The sequence below is a fragment of the Falco peregrinus genome, chromosome 10, assembly GCF_023634155.1.
Source record: "Falco peregrinus isolate bFalPer1 chromosome 10, bFalPer1.pri, whole genome shotgun sequence".
Taxonomy (NCBI): domain Eukaryota; kingdom Metazoa; phylum Chordata; class Aves; order Falconiformes; family Falconidae; genus Falco; species Falco peregrinus.
The window spans coordinates 20,656,138-20,674,954 of record NC_073730.1 but is presented as its reverse complement, the minus strand read 5'-3'; the positions used below and the strand labels follow the sequence as shown (position 1 = coordinate 20,674,954).

Genomic DNA, 18,817 nt, shown 5'->3' with positions numbered 1-18,817 from the left:
GAATCATCTCTGCATTTCTTATCCAAGCATAGGCTGCTTTTCCATTTGTCAGCCTTGTCCTATAGCTTTATATGGCTGTTTTCCAGCCTGGTGTTTAATAAATATGTTTATAGACATCAGCCATACCCCCTTTCAGCTTTTTGCTTAGCCAGAAAAGTTCTCCTCCCTGAGTGGTGGCTCTCCAGCCTGCCAACCATGGCAGTTGCACCTCCCTACAGTTATTCCAGATTTAGCGTATTTTCTTGACTCCAAGTGACAAAGATATGCACAGAATTTCAAATATGACCACACTCTCAAGCCTGTGGATGGCATGAATATTTCTTTTTCTATTATAGAAAAATATAATAACATATTTTATGTGTGTGTATAAAATATTTGGGTACATGTATTTTATGTAATAAGAAAAAAACAGTGATCCTTTTTTGTAATTACTTTGTATCCTAGCTTAGTGGAAACTATAGATTTCATACTTCTTCTCTTTATGTCCAGATCTTAAAAGAAGATTGATCCCAAGACTGAATTTTGAGGATTCCTGCTAGTATACTTCCTGCAGTTTGGTGCTGCTGCTTTCAATACCACCTGTTGCCATCTATCCATTAGACAATCTCTTATCCACTTTACAACTCTTCTCCTAATCCCCTGTTTCCTATGTGATGCTGTATCATATGCAGCACAGATACAGATAAGATGTATCACAAATCCTTTGTCTAGAAAATCAGTTATCTTATTAAAGAGAGATAACAAATTCACTTGGCATGATCTAGCTTTAGTAAATCCTTTTTGTATGTTATCCCATTTTCCATTTACCTCCCTGTCTTCAATTATTTTTTCCTTCAAAATTTCTTCTAAAGCAACCAAGGTCAAACTAATGGGTTTGTAGCCACGTAGGTCTCCATTTTAGAAATGGGTAATACATTTGCTATTCTCCAGTCAGCCAGTATCATGTCTGAGCTACTTCCTATGAGGTTTAGGATTTCATGCTCCCTTTCTTATGAGAATTGTGGAATAGAGTTTCTTTGATACCTCTCCCTGGCCTGAGTGCACTGTGCTTTTAGCTTTGCTTCCAGTTTGGTAATTTCTATCATCATGACTTCTTTCCCATTATTTATCCTGTTTCCTTTCTGGTCAATATTACTGAAAACATACACAATGTAGTCAGTTTTTGATTGTAGATATATTTACTTTATTTCCATCACATCCCCTGTGTATTGAGATCCCATATTTTATCTGGTCTCATTTTACCTACGTGAAGACTGTTTTGCTATTTGTTGCAATATCCCTTTCTAATTGCAGTTCAGTTTGTTGACAATTTTTGCTTTTTCTTATAATTTTACCTCTGAAACCCATCTGTCTCTGCTGATATGTCTTTTTTGTTTCCTCCTGTACCCTACATATCTCTAAGACTCTTCTTGAAGGAGTTCTTCCTTTGCACAGCACAGCTTCACCACTTTCCCACGCATTCTCTCCCCACTATCAGCTACACATTCCACATAGCTTTAGCACCTTTGATTTAAAGTAATTCCAAGGCTCTTCCACATTCAATGCCTTGAATAGATCAGTCTATTTAATATCACTAACAAGACCTTTTAGGTTATCAAAATTTGCCCTTTGAGCTATGAAGTCTTATTTTTACTGATTGTTCCATTTCATTTAAATGAGCTTAACTCATGATCAGCATTTGGACCAGTTTTCCCGTAGTATCTGTATTGCTTATTAGAACAATGACAGTAATAGTTTCATCTTCTACTGGCTGTTGACTGCTTGGTAAACATATGCATTAATTTGGCCCAAACATTCCATTTGATGAAAGCTGTCCTTTCTTACTTCTTTTTAATCCACCAGATTATTAGAAGGCAATGATGCAAGGTTACTTATGCTTTCTTCACATCTTTCCTGAGTAGCTAGTACACTTCAATACTGTGGTTCCAAGATATAATTTTGCCTTCTTTTCCCTGATCATCCACTGGTATTTCCTCAACCATAGCCCAATTTTCATTGACTAGATTTTCTTCCTCTTGTGTGCAGTAAGAAGGCATGAAGATGACTTGAATCTCTGCCAAGGTTTCCTTGTATTTCTTAAGATTCTTTTTTTAACAATGTGGATCTCAGTCTCAATTTTTTCCATGGATATTCAGCCAGATACTATTCCCATGAGTCTTCACTTTTTAGGCATTTTTTCCCTACCTAAAATGAAGTTATTTAGTGTAAAAAGCTTTGATTTATTCCCATGGGAATTTCATAGCATCATTTTCCCACTGTGAAGAAAATTACATTGAAAAAAAAAAAATCTTCCCTATTCCTAGCAGAATCCTTTTTTTCTTTCCCACCCACATCCCACATCCTCCTTCTTGGGAAATGACCTCACATCCTGTTCTGTGGAATTTATCTAGTGACAACTTAGTTGTTATTCTTTAACTCAGGCTCCCAGTTCATGCAGACATTACTTTTTTCTCTTAGCTCATTTTACCTTCTATTCACAGATGATCCTGCCTTTTATTCTTCCCTCCTCATAAACTTTTCTACCATTCTCACTCTTCTTTGGATCCTAGTCTCCAATTTTTGCTGGAACTAACTTTTCCACTTTCTACCTTCTGTTTTGGTTTTGTCTGTTGTACTTTTTCAGTCTCCCAGATGGCAAGCATATTCTTTAGCTTTCCTTTGTTTCCCAGACTGTTCTGCTTGTTCTTTTTGTTGCAGGCTTCCCCCTGCAACTCACCAGTCTCCTCTGAGCTATCTCTTATACGACCTCTCACTCAACAAGTGTCTGTAAATCCCCAGTTGCCCATTCAGCTTGCTTTTTCTTACACCATTTCCTCAAATCCACATCTTCCTTCAACATTGCCTCCAGGCACATCTCTAGTAAGGTCTTCTCTTCATGAACTTTAGCAGATGACACTTCAGGCATACATATCTTTCCAGAGAATATGATACATCCCACAGCTTCTGCATCCAGTTCACATTGTCCCTGCAATTTGTCTCGTACCCTCCATGGCTGACTCGGTTCCTTCAATAGTCATTTCCTCTTACCTATACCTTTAAAGTGAAAAGCCCTCTAGTTGCTGAATATTTCTTTCTTTTTCTGGGTTTCCCTGCTGCCGGTGACATATGGGTTGGTGGGACTGCATAGTTATGCCATTATCAACTTGGCATACTGCAGGACTGAGGACTGTATCGCAGAGGCAGAGTAATAGGAGCAAATTTGGTTCGCAGTCCATCTTTTTCAAAGCCATCTATCAACCAGGAGGCTGCTTTCCACAGCTGTCATATACAGCTTTGATACTGAGGCTCAAGTTCTGAGTGCCCAGCTGGAATCAAATTCATCTACTATTACCTGGTGAGTGGTCACTAGGAAAAGAACAAATGAGAAAATAAGAAATGAAATTTGGGGTCCAACATACAGGTAAGATATGACCAAAGAACAGGGTTGGGAAGTTCCGGAGAACACACTGCGACGAATGTGATTTCAGTAAGGTTAAATTTTATTTGGGTAAATATTCAGATATATAGAGCCTAGTTGAAGGATCCTCCCCCTCTCGTAATAAAATAAGCAAACTCCCAAACCTTCTCCAGTGAACCAAGAACATTTCTCAGAGTATGCATTTTATGGGACTCAGGCAGACACCAATAATTATGTCACATAACATTTAGAAAATCCAAATATATTTGCCAACACTTTGTCTAACATCTATGTGATCATTTATCTGCAGCAAATTTTACTGTAAATGTGATTATTTCCAAGAAGCGATTTCTCATGACTAGATTAAGTATAGTACTTCCCATATATTCTGTTCAGACAGAGGCATCATTCTGGAATCTATGTTACAAGTAAATCTTGGGATCCTACAAAGAGAACTCTTAGGGCTTTACCCCAAAAATGTGGATCAGGAACATGAACACAACAGACTTATGTTGGACTCAGCTTGATCTGCAGATGGCCAGAGACAGAATTTAGCCCTGATTGTCTTCGTAGACAGTCTCATTCTACTGATGTCTGAACAAGCAGTGATTTACAGTAATACATGCTTCCTACAAGACAAAGTTCAACTGTTTTACCTGCTAATATAGGACATTTTGTCCCACCAAATCTCACCAAATACTAATTCTCAAAGAATGTTAATTGCATCCATTCCTGTTTTCAGTCAGTGATGAAAGGACATATGAGCAGCCATTCTACTTTCTTTTCATGACTTGTGGTCTATTTTCTGAGCACATGAATCGATGTAGAGGTTCACAAAATTCTATACCATGGTGTGAAAATAACTTCTTTGGAGTTCTTTAAACAAAAGAAACAAAGTTTAGTTCAGGTTCCTCTTGAATTGGATGCAGGTTCAAGAGGGTTGAACACACACTCATACTTTTCTAATCAGCTTAAGTACTGCATTTAAATCAAATCAGGAATGTGCAACAGGTAATGTTTGTGGTATTTATGGTAATAAGGGAGAAATTCTGAAGTGGTTGAATGCAAATTTTTTGTCTCTCTTTTGTCTTGATAGATTTTAGATAATGTTGAAAATACTGGCTGGAGCACACACCATCATCCTGTTAGTGGTCCTCCTGCACAGAAGTGCTTTGAATGCTGCCTTCCCTTAACTATTTTAAAGACACCTGCACACTCATTTATAATAAATCTGTCAAGGCACACTTGGAAATATCCCATCCCCATTTGTACAAGTTACTCTGTTCAAAATATTTCCATGTTTAAAATCATTTAGCGGGGTTTACCAGATTTAGAATCATTTCAGGCTTGCAGTATAAAACCCTAGCTGCATGACAGACTGAGTTATTAAGTGTTTATAGAAATCTGATCAAATGGACCATCAGAAGCTGGAGGGAGCCGGAGGGGGGGTGGGGGTGGGGGGTGGAATCTGTTTTTAACTCGACCATAATGACAGCTTTCCTCATCTTACAACTGTGACATGAAGAGGGAGCTGTAGCTCTTCCGAGACACGGCTCTGCCTGAACCAGCGTACCCAGCCGAGCGCCCCATCTCCTCTCTCCTTCCTCGCTCTCCTCCGCTCCCGTCTCTCCTTCACTCACTCACTCTTTTTTTTTTTCTTTTCTTTTTTTTTTTTTATCCCTGTGCCACTGTGCCAGTTAATTTAAATGTATCTGTTCAAGTGGAGATAATCCATGCAAATCAGAGGCACTGGCTCCCAGTGCTTGATTCACAAAGAGAACTCAGCTTCAGGAGGTCACTCGTTCACAGCTGCTCCTCCCATTATATTTTTCCCTTATTGCAGAACTGCTGCATGTATACAGTGACTGAAAGGACTCAATTTACTGCAACTGCTGCCTGGTTTTACTTACAACTTTCTTTAGAGGGGGACTTACCTTCTGTCAGTCTTAAAAAGGTAGGAAGTCTGATTCTTCTAAAGACATGTAATGCCTCCAGTTTTTGCTCATTATCAGATCCCACTATAACGATGCATATTGTTGTGAGAATTAGGTCCTAATAGAACTGCGAACTGCGCCAGGTGCCTGATGCGTTTGTTACTTGTGTGTGTATAGGTGCAACTGTTTTAAATGGCTGTTTTACTGTTTATTTTCCCAGCAATGTATAATATCCTCCCCCCCCCTCCCACCCCCACAACGGTTTTCCTTTTCACAATGGCAGGTAGGGTCTTAGCACAGCAGCTTTCTAATCTGCAAATGTAATCTTCAGCCAAGCTTGTATTTTCTCTTAAAAATGATTTCTAATGTCTATGTAAGTTAATGCAGTGCTCTGTACCCCCCCAAAGGAAAACAGTATCGAGAGAGTTTGCTGGCCTGAAACTTTATTAAGGTGCTATCTTTGGAGCAGAACAAACTGTTGAAAGGTTTTTAACAAAAATAAAAAGGTCACCTTTTACTTTGCAGTGTTGTAAACAAGAAAACTCCAGGCCTCGCTGCAAATGGGCCTGCCATAAATTCAGACCACAAGATAAACATATAGTTAATAGAATTGCCAGCAGAAGTGGTGAAATGGAACCCTCACAGTTTTCTGTTAATATTTTTTGTTTAGAAAGGTTGGACAGGCAGTGCTTGCTCTGCAAACAAAGTGCAACTCAGAAACAACTATGTGAATGTGATTCTCAAAAAATTCCTTAAGAAAAGGGAAGTAAGGCACTTCTTCATTGGTTACATACTAACTCTGAGCATACATCACATGAAATATTGAACTAATGTTTCTGACAGCACACACTGGTTTTATGAAAGCAGACAGTAAATCTCGCATTTATATGTATATTTCTTCGAATTTGTTGTCAGAATTTAGGGATGCAAATGATTAACTATAAAAACAACTTTGGATGTGTTAAATCACAAATAACAAGTATGAAGACTAATATATTGAAAAAATTAGAATTATTCTGACTTACTGTTGTCCCACAGTAAAGTTCTTGTTTGTTGTCTTGCACAGCTAGACTTAAGACATTACAATTATTGGACTTGGAGCCACTCTGCTTTTGTATAGACTTACTATCTAACACATTCAAGTTAAACAAATAACAGTTCTGTGAAGGTTTAGACAGAGTTTAAAATGAAAATCTAGTTGACCAGCCGGGACAGAGAGAGAGGCTTAGATGCTCCAAAACATATCCTGTCTCATTTCTAAAAGAACACTTGAGGCATACATTATCAATTTTACCTTTCTGGTTTAGATATTTTTAGTTAGCATGCTTCAGGAAAGTGTACTTGCTCACTATATTAAGTATTTCAGTGCCTAAAATGTGCATCTTCTTTATTGATATACAGTCTGCTTTTTGAAAAAAATGCATTCTGATTTTGGAATACAGTACAAACCTAGAGAACCTTGTCATCGTTAGCATAAAGAAGACATCTACACAAGTATTACTGTGCAGAGGGCAATCTTTCTTTCTCTGGCATTTGTTAGGATACTGTACATAGAATTTAGCAGATAAATATCTTTTGCTTCATGGCATTTTGGAGATCCTATTGGTATGCAGGTTACCCTGTGAGGATGGCAACTGAAAAAAGAAATATGTTTTATAGCAGTGTGTAATAAAAGCCCTTCAGAATGATGTAAGTGGAGTCTGACCTTTCTTTCTTATCCTGTAATTAGAATTTTTATTAACTCTTTCAAGTGCAGAGTTTTTTGAGTAAATTAATGTTACTTAGGAAGAACAAGCATGTATGTTTGATCTATGAGTTTTAAATTTTAGAATACTTTTTATACAGGGAAAAAGAAGTATATTCTTCCCAGCAACTTGCTCCACAAAAAGCAATTTTGATTTATAGTAAAGAAAGAGTTGGTGCAGGCATCCTTCCTCCTCCAGAGAAACGAAAGGAGAGGAAAAAAAAAAAAAAGGTGGAGAGAAAGCATTTCTCAAAAAGACTTCCTTCATTTTGTAAAAGAGGTGGGGAATGGATTTTAGAGAAAACAGCTGAACTTAAAGAAAGACATTAAGGATCTTTTGTCTGACTGAATCACTGGTCAGGATAAAGTTGGGAAGTAAAGGTGATCCCTGTGGAGTTTAGCAATATACAGAGATGTGATTAGATGACTCACCACTGGAGATATGAAAAAGGGAGAAAAAGACCTTTCCAAGGAAGATTTTTTTGTAAGTTGATTAACATATTGTTGCAGCAGACAGTTATTTCCTGCTTCCTTTCTACCTTTTACCCAACGACCAATGTCTTACAGAGGCAAAAGTGCTCCTTAGTGAGTCACCAGTAGCATTCCATACAGTTACTTCCAAATTATGTACACAATTCTCCTTGTAGGTTCACCAGGTTTACCTGATGTAACTCTGTTTAAATCCTTGACACACTGAAATAAAACAGAAGAAATCAGGTATTGATAATATTGAGACCTCTGAATATAGTTTCAGTAAAGTCTCAAAGGAGCGAACTTTTGCATTTCATTTCAGGCTAGTTTATGCTATACAATTTTTTAAACAAGATTGTCAGTGTCTTTTAAGGGCCAGTTCCTTTTTTCTGCTGGTGTGGTTTCTTCCTCTGCCTCTGCAAACTTGCCATTGCTATAGTAACTCGGTCAAACATCTCTTCAAGATAAGTTACCTGATACTTTGCTGTAGTGTGCCTTGCAGCAGAATCTATAGGATGCAGTAAACCTTGTGGCTCTATATAATGCAGGGCTCTTACCCCCATCAGGCTCTTTTCTGCTGATTTTACAGAAGACACTTAAAAAGATAAATTATCATCTTAAAAGGATGCTATAGAGATTGTTAATAAGTTCCATCCGACTTCTTAAAGGCCTTAGTTGTTCTCAGCTCTAAGCAGGTACATTTGCTGAACTACACCTTAAAAATACTTTAGAGAAGGAAGAAAATTTGGGAATCCTAGAAAGTAAGTGGTAAAGCCTTTGAGAAAATGTACAGCTATGAACAGGAAATCTAATTGTCAACAAAGTCCTCTGTCAATGATTTGTCATTAGTATTTTCTATAATTGCATAGAAAGAATATGTCTCCCACAGCTTCTCATCAAATTATGTACACAGTTATATCTTATTCTCCTTTTTTATCATTGCCTTGTATTGTAGATTAAAATGTAACATTGCAGACTACAGACATTGCATTTCTTTTGCAGATAAAACATGCTTATACCTCTAGGGGTTAAAAGCTGAATCAGATCCGTAACTTGCCTACTGACAGCCTTTGAAGTGGCTATTTATTTATTTATTTATCTACATCTTTATTTATTTATTTATTTATTTTGGTCTAAAGGTTTAGATTGACATCCTTTTATATGTTTGGATTTCTTCAGCAGATGTAAAATGCTTGGTAATGACTGAAATTAACCTGAGGCTTTATATATTCATCTTCCCCAGGAACTGCACTGAAGCTTTAGTAACAGCTGAGAATTTTATGCAAACAACTATTCTCATGAGAACCTTTCATTTTTCTGTCTTATTGTACTCCCTTTATAATTTCTAGAGGTGTTTTAAGTCAAACTGGACCCTTTTGTTTCCTCTATCCCCAGTACCTGTTCTGGGGAGTCTACATGAAAAGTTTCACAGCTGAAATGCACCAAAAAAGGGGCAGATAAAAGGAAAATAAGTGGAGTGGAAATGAATCTTTAAATGGCAAGTCTCTGAAACATTGAACATGGTTATCTGACGTTATGTCAGGGAGTGTTATCTCTTGCGGAGAAATGAGCAAGAGCAGTCCACACAGGAAAAGTAATTGTTGCTTTACTTCTGTCTGTTTATTTGGGATAGCTTGAACTGTCTCCCACTTTTTTCTTTCTCTCAGTGTGAAAAGATTAACTATTAGAAATGCAGCCAGTAGGCATCTGACTCAAAAGCAATGCTCATTTGACCTTTGGACACAAAATATCCAATACAAATAAAAGTCTAAGCAACCTCAAACATCAGTAAGTACAAGAAATATGTAGAATGTGGATCAGTAGAAATTCAACACTTCTAGAGATAAAAATAAAATAAACCACTGAAATCACTTGGTTAGATTATCATTTATTTCTCCATTCCACATCAGAGTATCAGATGCTGAGGTTTTGTCCAGCGTACTTGAGGCAAAAGAACAGTGGCCAAATTCTGCATTAGTTTTAACAACTGCAACTGGAATGTCAGGGAGAGGAATAAAGGGGAAAAGGAGGGTAAGAGATGCTTAACCAATACATATGCATTTCTCAAGTATTAGATTTTATAAAAGACAAAGGGTTTATAGGAATTAAGGTGTATTTAAAGCCTGTGTGAAGCTGCCATTTCTTTATTTAAAGGTTACATTTGTCATGTAAGGGACTTTATCCCTCCCATTGTTTTAATTCTTCAAGTTTGGTTGGGAAGACTTAGGGGTTTTTTTAACCTTAGGGGGGGATGTTATGTGAAAATGCATGAGTATGGATGGATGAAAATCCCTCAATAACTAACCACTGTTTCTTACTTCTCTTCCTACCAAGTTATGAAGGAGGAAGGCAGAAGAGACAAAATGCATCCCATGTGAGACAGAAGACTGAAAGAGGGATGCAGGTTCTGTCTCTGGAGAAATTAAAGCTAGTCACAACAGGCCACTGGAGCCAGGACTTTGATATCTGATTTGTCCCTACAGAATAGTCTATGGCTTAGAAACTGCACTCTGAGGAAGAGAATGAAATACTTGCTAAATTCCTTTAAGAGCCCCCATGCAATTTTTGTTACCTGGTCTTTGCACTAGCTGAGTTAGGTGACTTCACAGAACAGTAACAGTATAATGTTAAATGACAACCTAAAATTTAAAAAAGGAAAGAAATTTCAAAATTTGCTCCAGGAAACCCGAGGATATATAATTCCCATCACCTTTACAACTGAGACGAGAATGGTTCACTTGGAGGAGATAGGGGAAGTATATTACATTTTTCTTTCTATCACTTCATTGTTCATATGTGCTTGATCACAGCAGAAACAGGCAGCTGAGTGAGCAGGCTGCTCAGAAGGGCAGTCCCACAGGGACCTCATGTGTAAGTGACCTTGTGCCACATTTCCTGCAGGTCATGGAAGTGGTCTGCACCAAACTTTTCCATAGTTCCAGTAGCTTCTGCACTTCCTGTCCAGTGAGTTATGCATAACCTGGTGTCTCCTTTTTCATGGGCAGGAGGTCCACAGAGAGATGCCTGAAAGTTAAAGGTAAATGTTGAGCTTGCCAGAAAATTATGCAGGCGATGCTCAATATCATTGGTCTCCCAAAGGCCACCAACCAGTCTCAAAAATATGTCTGTCAATGACAAGATCAGAAGTGTTTTGCAAATGTGTGTTATTTGGCTAGTGTGGAGCAGGCAGGATGGGCAGACAGACAGACCCAGAAGACTATTGAGGTAATATGAGAGACAGCAAAGGACATTAGGAAAGGCTGCTTAAAAGTACAAGACATGGTTTACAGTCAGAACATTTGGTTTTAATTTATTTAGTAATTACATTAATAGATTGTGAAAAACGAAACACAGCATGGCACTTCTGGGGATCTTCCCTGTCTTGTTTGGCATGTATCTTTTCTTTAGCGTTCTAGTCTCTCCCCTGTGCTTCCCTTTATCCCCCCAAAAAATCCACCAAATGTGTATCATAAAACCAGTTTAATTTCCTACAAAAGATTATACTAAGTGTGCTTTTAATGTAATGATGTCAGTAGTGGATGATAACATGTATTTGGTAGTGCAAACTGCTGATTATCTGTCAGGATAAATCTGTTTATTTCAGAAATAGCAGTCTGACAACCCCCTGTTGTTAATCATCAAAGTACATGCTGATGCCAGGTACTGTTCGGTTGGAGTCTCTCAGAGGAATGTGTTTGTTAGATTTTTGCTTTGACAGTCTTTACCCCGAGTTTTGCAATTTTTCTGTATATATATATTTTTTTTTAATTTACTTTTGATTATTTTTATATTTTTTAAAGAGAGAGGCTAGAGCAAAGCCACTGATCTACAACTTAGGTTCACAGCAACTCAGAGGAAGGAATGACTTGTGAAAAGAGAGTGGATTATAGGATTACACAGCAGTTCAGACTGTGCCCATTGCTGGGTTCATCTTCAGTAATTTCAATGCAGACCCATTAGCAGTGAACAGAAAAAAGCAAAAGAAAAGTTAGGGAGTTCTTTCTCCCCAGGAGTCACTCCTCTGATATTTGTTTATTTATTTTTCAGTATTTACAGCAGTTCCTAATTATATCATGAACTAAAAACACCATCTCCAGATGATGCTCATACCATCCCTCTTTAAATGAGATAAATAGCAAAGTGAACCAGCCAGCTTTTATAACGTTGTGAATTTGGCCCAGCTTTTGTGTTATACAAAATGAATATTATGTATTTTGAGTGAAACATAAATGGAATACAGAGGTACAGTTTGCCAAATTTTAGGTGAAGAGGTATTTTATCGGACTTTATTGCATTTTGATCATTTCATGAATGTCGTAAAATGCTGAATAGCATAATAAAAATTGATATTTATATTGACATTTCAGGATTCTAAATGGAAGCTGAGAAAATCTAAACAGACTTCAGTATCTCTGCAGCTGTTCCTCCAAACCCATCTGAGTTCTGGCTAATTCACTTTTTCTCCCCACATACCCTCAATTGGCCCTAATATAAACATCTCTCTCTAAAGCAATTTCTCCCCAGAAGATTATGCACATCTTCATCTTAATTCAGAATTTACATGTGTACTTTGCATATTTTTGCATTGGTATGTGTGTTTTAAATTAGGTAAAGGTCACTGTCATTCATAATCAAGAAGAAGGTGTATAAAAGGTCAGGATTCAATAAAAAAACCTGATTAGATGTAGAGGTTTGTTCATATGATTCAGTATATCATTGGATAAGTGGAAACCATGAGTCAACAAATTAACCTTGGTATAATGGGTTACTGGCTTCATTAGGATCAGAAATGAGATTCACAAATTTTTTTCCAATGTACTCGTTGTTTGTCTTCGTTATAAGAAATACTTTGCTGTTGATAGTTACACAACTGAGTATTTTTATAATTTAATTTGGCTTAAAATGCAACACAAATGACAATTCTTGTGTTAAAATAGGAACTGAAGCACCAAACACATTTGATATGAATATACATATAAATGAAATGAAAATTATTCACTGTAAAAATAGATAATATAAAATAATGGCCTATATGTTTCATATAGACTAACATATGCATGCCAAAGAATCTGTGATGAGTCAGGCTTTCAGGGTCTAGTGTCAGGAGATATAGATGCAAGTGAGCGTGAACTAAGAGCAAGGATAAACTTGCACTCCATGTATTCGTTCTGCCACAAACTTTCCACGTATTCTTGGGTAAACCACTTACATTGGCTATGCCTCCACTTCTATCTGCAAAAAAGGAAATATATCAACAGCACTTACATTGCAGGAATGTTTCTGTTCCTGCAGACATGGATTTGCCAGGAGGTCTAAAAAGATTTCTGCTACTGCCCTGTTCATTACACCATATTCCTGGTCACTGCCTGCAGTCAAAATGGCAGGGCTGTGGATCTCTGTGCTTGAAAATATCTGAGGATCCTTCAGTAATATTCTCCAGGATAGATGAAAAATATCAGAAACAGAAGGAGTCCATATTTACAAAATAATTTGAACTAGGAAAGACAGCATCATTTATACAAAATGGTAATACTGTATTCTCCTCTTCAGACTGTACAAGCTCGGTGCAATTTTTATGATTCCACCATAAGCTTTTCCAAACAGTTGTGGGTGAGGGGTTTTTTTGTGGTGTTTTTTGAGTTTGGGGGTTGGTTTTGGGTTGGGATTTTTTTGGCTGGAAAGTGTTGCAACTATTTCAACCTGTACCATAGCAGAGAAGTCTATTAGAAAATCAACATTACAATTAAAATAGTTATACATGTCAATGTTTCAGACATTGTGTATTTCTTTAAGCTTTCTTCACGTCTGTGTAGAATAAATATCAAGTTACTACTTGTTCATTTTTTTTCCCTTGGGCAGCATTCTGTACCTATTAAATCCTAAGTACGAAAGAAAATTAGACTTGCCTGTTACCACTATAAACTTACACCCAATGGTTTGCAAATAACATGTAGGTGATCTCTCTTCTGTACACATATAGACTTGGGGTTGCTCGTAATTAAAGCTGCAAGCATCACAATTTAAGATGACTATTTTCTGATGTTCATATGCCTCATTCTCTCACAAAATGTAATGGAAGGAAAATACACAGAACCATGGTAAACCTTCCTTATTTACTGTGTGGATTTTATGCGGTTTTAGTACTTCTATAACATTAGTGCATTATTTCATTCTTTCAAGGTCAGTTGGGTATGAGCAGGACTTTCAGATGGGGCTTTAGCAAGTGAGATTGTAGTATCTTTTCCTGATCCTTAAAAGGATCGGAAAACTTTTTGTAATTACCAGGCTTAGCTTACTGTAACTCCCAGCTTCTGCCTTGCCTCTGCTTCATAGGTTTATAGGCTCGAGTTGTTTGAGTAGTGCCCACCTTGCGGAGTTCCACTGTAGGCAGATTCCTAACGTGTGCTGATCTTGGAAGTACCAAGCTACAGAACCAACACAGGAGTGCATGGAGGGTGTACCTCCAGGAGGCTGCAGATAAATTAGGAGTGCGCTCTTGAAGGAAATCTCCTTGTCCTTCCAAAGCACTGAGCACTGGTCCACATCCAAAAATAGCCTTGCTCCTTCTGAATATCACTGAGCTAGAGGATGTGTTTTGTAGGAGTGCCACTGATGGGATTTGACCAGTCATGGGCATTCAGACCACAGGACCAAGCTAGAATGAGCCTGAATTAATATACATGACATATGCATGACATGTTAGGTTCTCGGTGCCTGACAATTCACACTACAAACTAACTTCTATTGAGTGGTAGAATTCACCAGCTCTGATCCTTATTTCAATTTTAAGGAGTCATAGTGTGTCCAAGTCATTACTTCTTGGGTCTTGCTGCAGACATAACATAAAAGGGAACTTTGGCCAACTCATTAAAGCTAGGAAGTCATACAGATCAAGGAACACCCTTTCTGTACAGTGACCATCTCCTGTGACTGTCAGATGATGAGGAAGATGCTCTTCATAGTCTCTCTTCTCTCAATATCTGCACAGTAACAACCAGAATTGAGTCTTATGTACACAGAAAGAAAAATTCCTTATGCTCCACTGAAGCTGAGGAAGTGACCTTAGAAGACTGGACAGGACAATCTGGTGCATAACTTCTTAGAAGTGTAAAGAAAGCTAAACCATAGGAGTTTTGTAGGCAGTAACACAGCAGTTCCAGCCAGTTTTGTGAGGGCTTTCTCTGTAACATGGTAGGAGGTAATATTCAAGTGGGTAAGAGGAGAAGTTTATGCAAAATGACCAGACTCCTTCGCAGTCCTCTCTCTGAAACAGTGTTGTATCAGCAACTAGGCTGCCCTGGCAGGAAGGGATGTTTCTTTTTTTCTTGCAGTATCTCATACAAATCTTTGAATGATGATAGTGTGCAATAGTCCCTGCCCACACCAACTCACTTTAGCTGCATAGATCTATAATTTTGTAAGTGATTTGTTTAGCCCATGGTGTCTGTGCTGGAATCTTTGTGAAGACAAGGTGTTGGAAATGAAGACTCTCCTAGTTTTGGCACTAGTTTTTAAGGTACCTTTGGAAAAGTCACCCAGGTGGATTTTTCCAAACTTAAGGTTGTGAATTTAAATTTCATGTTTAAGCATCTAAATTAGCGGTCTGATTTTAATGTGTGCTGACACTCACATTTTCAATCGACTTCAAAGCGAGTTGTGAGTGCTCAGAAGTCTAAACCTATGAAAATCAAGCCAGTTAGACACTCAAACTTGAAAGGTAGCTCCCATACCATTATTGTTATTTGCATTACTTTAGTAGCTTGAAACCCTAGTTATAGGACTAAAGTGCTAGGCACTGTATTTCATATTTCTTCTTTTTTTCTCATTTCTTTATGTATAAAATCTGACACACAAGAATGTTGTGATGATTGTTTGGTTAATATTTGTATATAGCTTTGAAAACTAAATGCTCTATAAACACAATATAATTATTAATGGAAGAAAATAGTATTCCTATTATTCATTCCTTTTTGAAATAAGTTCCTTGGATTTTGAAGAACCAGAGTAGATACTGCATGCAGAATACATAGATAGATAGATAGATATAGATATAGATATAGGTATAGATATACATATAGATATAAAATAAAATACAGGACCCAAATTCATAATTTGCTGTTAAAATAAATGCCGTATCTGCAGTGGTTTGAACAGTAAAAGGAAATGAAATAGTCATATACTGTGTTTAATTTGAACCAAAATCCACAAAGTTTAACAACTCTTAGATAATTCTCAGAGAAATTAAGTAGAATGATGAGCCACAAAGCTTTCCTTAGAAACTTTTGTCTTATCCATACCTCTTTGTTTTAGTTATGCTGATCCCTTACTAGCGAAGAGTATACTCTTTGTAACTAGGACCTATGTAAAGCTTGCTTTTTTCCCCCGTGGTTTCGATAACTAAGCTGCTTGGGACAGCTTTGATGAAACCATCTTCTTTCATAGAATGCAATTCCAGCAGTGCTGATAAATTCCACAAAATGGTGTCAATTTAACCAATGTTTTCTTTGGAAACAGAACGAGGAGGGAAATTGGTAAAGTGATGGTGCTTTCAGAACAAACCTTTAAATAGAAATTATTTTTGCTTACATGGTTTTGATAACAATCTTATACAACACAAAATTAAAATGAAACATTTTCATTTTGTCAAAATGTTTTGCTTTAAAAAATGTTTTTTTTCCTAGCAGATAATTAAGAAATAGTTCAAAGATAATTTTAATTTAGAACTTTTTAAGTATGAGGTGTTCCGTGAATCAGTTTCCAACCTCTGAAAAGCTAAGGAGGTCAGTGTTCCCATTGACTTCAGTAGCATATCCCAATATCTGAGGAAATGCAGTCATGATCTGCTTGAGCTTTTGTATGCCTAAATACAATATGCATATGTATGATTCACCAGATCCCTAGTCTTAGAATAAAATGATATGTAAACATTTCTCAAGAAGGAGAAAATTGGTTTTCTTATATCAGTTTTTACTGTTTGTTGGTGGTATGGCCTGTGGCTATGACACCTTGACATAGGCATTTCCCAGTGCTATCAAATCAGAGGTGCAATTTTAATATATGTAAAAGTGCAGTTTGCATGTTGGGTTGTTGTTTGGTTTTTGGTTTGGGTGGGGTTTTCTGGGTTTTTGTTTGGTTGGTTGGTTGTTTTTTTTTTTAATAAGACAGGTGGTTTAAAACAGGCATAATAAGTTTGTTCATGTAGACCTTCATTCAGCCATCAGGAGTAAGTGTGCTGTCAGCATGCTTGATAAATATCCAGGCTAAACACAAATGTTGTTATTTGTCAAATAGTAACTGTTTTAATGGGCAATTCTTCATGATCTTTAACAGCTATAAATTGATCTCCAGAACTCAGATGTCACAGCATAGTCCCAGTATTTCTAAGAATCCAACTTTAAGGAAACTACAGTACAAAAGATGGAAATGCTGTAACTAACTCCAGGGACAGGGTATATTAGGCATAGTAATGAGGATTTTAGCAACGAACAGCAAGTCAAGGATATTATTTTTTTACAAAGCAGATAATATAGTAATCAATCTAAACAGCCATTGTATATCATCCAATACTTAGGTTTTTAATAAAAGTAATCATCAATAATTCTATTTAGACTTTCAGACCTCTACATCTTGAACCATTAAAAATAATGATACATGATTTTAATCTGTTTGGTGTAAACTGATTGATTTCTTGCTTGTAAACTGCACACTCTTCAGATAGATCGATTCTCACATTTACCATATCTAATTATTTTCTGTTTCCTTCTTGCTTTAAAAGGCATAGATCATTTGGGGCTCCCTTTTGCACCCTTTTCTTAACTGACAGTTTCTTGACAGCTAATACAAATAACAAAATAAAGCCTATAGAAGAAATAAGTTGTATTTTATAGAAGGTTTAACACAAGTGTTTCTGTCCTCTGGCTACAAAGTCCTGTGCATGCTTCCTTTATCTTATAGTCTCAGGTGATGGCATTAGCAAGCTAACATTTTTTTGCATTTCATACATAATATTCTATGTGATTACACACCTGACCCTGGACAACTGAATGAATTTTACCCAAAAATGAAAAGAAAGACATGCTCTTGAGAAAAAGGACCCAGCATCACATCTTCTGTGAGATCTGGGAAAGTCACTCTTTTGGAAACTGTATATAGAGATCAAATCTGATAATAAAGGCTCTCAATTCTAGCAGGTTTCCCTAGAATAGTACTTCAGAAATGCGAGGTGTGAAAGAAAGGCAATCTGTGCCAGATACTGATTAAATTTCAGTCATCTATCCAAAGCAGTCCCTAGTTGCTTGTAAAATGCTCCATGTAATTACAGTAACTATGGTTTTGAAAGCAATTTACACATTAGCCTTTATCTTGGGTCTCTCTATGTGGGTGCATTTCTTCTTTGGAATCAATATTCTTAAAACATACGTTAATAAGCTATATGAGTCTGTAGCCATATAGAGTCTTTAAAAATTCCATCTCTAGTATTTTCTTCATGGATTCCTCTTGGATTTCAGAAAAGCTTAACTGTAATCAAATATCGCACTCTGGATGTTTAACTAACATTGTTCAGTGACCCCAGTGGTAAGTCACAACCATATTTAAAACTGTTAACGAGTTAGGAGTTGATGCAAAATCAAACCAGGGTATATTAAAATGCTGCCAGGATAAAATAATATTAAGGGCTAAACTTTGTCCTTTGCTAGTTACAGAGGTGCAAATGTCAAACTTGGCAAATCCTTTCAAAACTTTTTATGTCCTAATCTTTCAAATCTTCTTCTAGTCATTGGGCATGGAAGATTTTGCTAATGCAGGAGCCACTTAGGTAGTTACAGGATGAACCTCGGCCAAATAAAAAGAGTGTGGCTCATTGCTGTCATACTCCAATTTTAAACTAATGTAAGTGTGAATTTTGGAAGGAAACTAAACTGGCTATTTCATTAAATTTGTACTGGTTGAAAGCAGAAGAAATGCAAGGACTGAATCAAACTCCTCACAGTCAGTAAAACTGTTCCCACTAGAGTTGCAGAGCACAGCTGCAGGTAGCTTTAAACATTTTTTGGTTTTGTTTTATTCTGTTTGTTCAAGGTGCCTTTTGTAACTGCCAAGCACAGTAAAGCTCCTTAGTTATTCTGCATCTCATTGTTACCAAGGCTATTATGCTAACTGGGGCTAATAATATGAAGCACATTTATGTTTGTGTAGGAAAACTAGGGTCACTAGAGATAATCTAAAAAGTTGTTCCACAAGGGATTATCTAGGATGCTGTTTTCCAAAACT

General features: G+C 37.0%; 1 protein-coding gene across 1 annotated transcript in view; it reads left to right on the top strand.

The window, feature by feature from the left end:
• Nucleotides 1–5,243: 5,243 nt before the first annotated feature.
• Nucleotides 5,244–18,817, top strand: part of ADGRL2 (adhesion G protein-coupled receptor L2) — a 394,136-nt gene continuing 380,562 nt past the window's right edge. The window contains exon 1 of the mRNA XM_055814914.1: nucleotides 5,244–5,351. The gene's annotated coding sequence lies outside the window, so the exon portion shown is untranslated. The remainder of the gene's footprint in view (nucleotides 5,352–18,817) is intronic.